At 29.3% G+C, this 4,082-nt stretch overlaps 1 long non-coding RNA gene across 1 annotated transcript; it reads left to right on the forward strand.

The window, feature by feature from the left end:
• Positions 1-1,184: 1,184 nt before the first annotated feature.
• LOC121214713 (uncharacterized) lies at positions 1,185-1,505 on the forward strand. Its single transcript, XR_005910409.1, has 2 exons — positions 1,185-1,313; positions 1,403-1,505. It is a non-coding gene; the product is annotated as an uncharacterized lncRNA (long non-coding RNA).
• The last annotated feature ends 2,577 nt before the right edge of the window (positions 1,506-4,082 follow it).

The following is a 4,082-nucleotide window of genomic DNA, read 5'->3' on the forward strand; positions in this document are numbered from 1 at the left end:
AATTTATATATTAATTAATTTCTTATATAATTGTAAAAGAGATAATATTAATTTGGTTCTTCAAAATCGTGTGAAGATTTGGTTTATGGATTATGGGTTTAAAGGTTGGGATTTAAGGTTTAGGGGTTAGAGGTTAGGGGTTAGGGGTTAAGAGTTAGGGATTTAGGGGTTAAGACTTAAGGATTCAAGGGTCGGGTTAGGGTTTAAATTATGTAATTGTAAAAGATGTATAATTTAGGGTTTAAATTATGCCTTGAGAGAGATAAACTTAAAATTTATATCATTTCAATGGTTAATTTAGGGTTTAATAAGGTTAAAGTTTACTTGAGATTTGTAATTTTATACAATTAATTAATGCTTTTATATTTTAAAAAAATTGAATCTAAACCATTTGATATATTTAAGTATAATTAATAAATAAGTTTAAAAAAAGTAATAGATTGCTATGGATAATTTAGGTATAATTATTAATTTTGGAGAGGACCAAATTATAAGAAATAAAATTAAAATACAAAAATAAAAATGAAATAAAAACACTAAAATTTTTAATTTTATCTAATTTTTATAAATATTACTTAAAAAACTAAAATTTATAATTTTATCTAATTTTTATAAATATTACTTAAAAAACTAAAATTTATAATTTTATCTAATTTTTATAAATATTACTTAAACAAAACTATGCATTAAAATTTCCCAAAATGGCGTTGTTTCAATAGAAGAATTTAATTTATTAGTGGCGTTTCCACGAAAAACGCCACAAAAAATTCCTAATAATATAGACAAAACAGTGTAGTTTTTGGCTGTGAATTTAATTTCTTTAGCGGCGCTAAGAAAAAAACGCCATTAAAGGTGAGCATTAGCGGCGCTATAATAAAAACGCCGCAAAGTTTCGTTGTAGTTTAAACAAAATGTTGTCGTTTTGTCTTGCACAATAACGACATTAGTGGCGCTAGGGTCAAAAACGCCGCAAGTTTTCATTCTGGTTGAAAATTTATTCCCCTTCAATTTTTCCCATACCCGAAAAACCTCATTTTATTCCCCTCCCAATTTTCCCGAAAATTCCCCCAAATCAAGAACCCTAGTCTGCTGCGCTCCACGACCCAAACCTTCCCCAAATCTGCTGCATTGTCGTAGACCGTCCCTTCTGCCGTCGCTCGTCTCTACTTCTTTAAGCGGTTCGTCTTCTTCTTCTTCTCTGTTTGGTCTTTTTCTTTTTTCCTGGTTTGTTGTTGTTTTGGAGTTGTTGGGCTGTTCTCATTTTGGTTCCTCAACAGTAATCTAAATTCAAGATCAAGCCTTTTGAAAACTGGGTATCATTTTTTTCTTTCAACTTTTCTTTTTCTTTTTCTTTTCTTGGTAGTTGTGTAATGTTTTCTTTTGTTTTCCTTATTTTTTGCAGCAAGGTAAAGTTCATCTTTTTGGGAGTCTTGAGTTAAGAGCAAGAGAAAATGGGGGATAAAAATGAAGTCTTGGAGGCTGTATTGAAGGAAACTGTGGATTTGGTAAATAGATCTGACCAAACTCGCTCAAAAGGGATTCATTTGATGTTTACTAATGATAGAATGTATATTTTAAACCGAATGAATCCATGATTTTTATCTTTTTATAAAAATAAAATTTTGGTAAACAGAGGTGAAGTAAGTAGTGAATGCTTCATCTTATCTTTTTCCTTAGGCTCTGTATACTTTGCTTTGATTTAATGTTACTTTTCTTAATGGGTTTGTCTAACCTGGCTATAGGTTTTTGGCTCATGCGTTGTTCTACAGCCTTTTTATTAATATATTTATGGTCTTTTATATAAATGAATGCGCTTTAAAGAATCATCTAAAATTATCCTGTGCTATTGTACCTAAAAAAAAGTTGTCTTGTGAATTAATGTTTTTTAAATTTAGCAAAAACACACACAAAAAGAGAGAGTAGATTTGAGTATTTATTTCATATTCATATATCTTGTGTGTTTAAATTAATTTATATTTATATAAAATATTGATATGTTAAATTGAAGCAAATCATTGCCCTTTATACACTACCAATAAGCAATTCAACCACACGACATTGGTATGTCGCTCATTACACTAGTTCAGTGATAAGGCGTGGATTTAAATTTATTAGCTTAATTTAGATTTCAAATTTAATCTTTATGTTTGTAACTCATTTTATGATGATTATAATGTAGTTGCTTGCACTCAGAACTTATTATTTTATGCATATATATAAATATTATTTAGTCTTAGATTCTTATGATTGTTGCTGACTTCCTGAACTCATATCCATCATGCTATATTTTTCTTATTTCATGTTAAATTAGTTCTATTAAATGGTTCCAAGCTTCCGAGTAAACAAGTGGTAATATTCTACAATAACTGACTTTACCTTTTGACTATCAGAAATTATTTATATAGCTTCCTATGTACAGGCACTAAAAGAATCAGTCATTGAAATCTTTAACTGCAAAGAGGTGTATATATACAACTGAATATGGATAATTTCATGCCTTCTTTTTCATTTGAATCTGAAAATATTAATAACAGATATTCACTTTTGTCTACAGGGCGAATTTGCATACCCTTGGGTTGAGAAAGTCATCGTGGGACAGGTCTGACATGAGAGTTTAAGTTGTGTTATTCTATTTATTTAACTATTATCCATTCTTATTGCCATATTACTTATTTAACTATCTTGCTTTTTCTTGATTTGTTATGCCGGTATCATTATATTTTGATGATGTAGTTTTCCCTACACATAACTAACTTCTTGGAATAACTTATTTTCTGGGATGTGACTCCCAATAAGGAGAATTACTAGCAAGCTGATAGTGTTTAGCATACCTCGAATGAATTCAAGTTATTGAATATCTAGTATAGTTACTTTTGTCTTACTGAGATAGCATTTACTCAAACATATTTGATTCACAAGAGGCCTTAAAGCCAATGTTAAAGCATAATGCTATCTTTTGCAAACCCTGCTTACCACCCTCTAAAAATGACAAATAATTAATAAATTGATAAAAACAAAAATAAAAATAGTCTTACATCATCAATCCGTTGTAGTCTAGTTGGTTAGGATACTCGGCTCTCACCCGAGAGACCCGGGTTCAAGTTCCGGCAATGTTTTGCTTATTTTGTTCTTTTTCCCCATTTTGCTTGCTTTTATTTTTGTTTGTTTGTTTTTTTTTCTCATTTTTCTTGCTTACTCTGTTACTGGTATGGGTTTTTGTTATTACTTGCTTCTTATATTTTTGCTTTTTTGTTCTTTTTGCTTGCTCACTTTGTAACTACTGGTACGGGTTTTGGTGCCTTTTAGTCCCTATGAATAAATTTTGTGTAATTAGTTTAGATAAGACAGATTGAATGTTGTTTAGGATTTCCTTGTTTTACCTTTTAGAATTTTTCCATTTGAGTTGCAATGGAAAATTGAATAGATAAATCCATAAAGATGTACATGCAAAGAAAATTTAGCACATACTATATACAAAACATACTGTAATATTAATATTACTATAAAAAAGATTGATGTATATAAACAGGTTGATGTATAGCTTGTATACTACTAATATAAAAAAACATTCAAAACATTAGAAGGCCCAGATAGTGTAACATTCAATATTACAATGGAGCATATTTTATATTAATAGTGTCATTATCTAAAGTCTGTTTTAAGTGTTTATGTGCTTCTTTTCTCATTCGGGTTTTTGGTTTAAATTTTATTAGTAATATTTGAGGCTTTAACAAGCCCCTGTTATAAATGTATATTCACTATTGATTTTGAACTTCATATAGAAATTTGTATTTCTTAAAATGATGACAGTATGTTGTATCAGTTTTTGCTTGCATTCTCAATCACATACAATTTTTGCAGGGTTCCCTAATTGCTATTATTTTGATTTTACAACTTTTATAATATTGAATAAGTGGTTGTGTTTCTATAATGGCAGGAAAGACAGTAATAATTTCTAATCAGCCTTATTTCTATAAGAAAGCTGAACTTTTTCCCAGTAGTGCTTTTGTAATTGGTGCTGACACTGCAGTAAGGCTTATCAATGTATGACACTTTGAATTCCTTAAATATTATGACATTAT

Source organism: Gossypium hirsutum, chromosome D02, assembly GCF_007990345.1.
Source record: "Gossypium hirsutum isolate 1008001.06 chromosome D02, Gossypium_hirsutum_v2.1, whole genome shotgun sequence".
Lineage (NCBI taxonomy): Eukaryota > Viridiplantae > Streptophyta > Magnoliopsida > Malvales > Malvaceae > Gossypium > Gossypium hirsutum.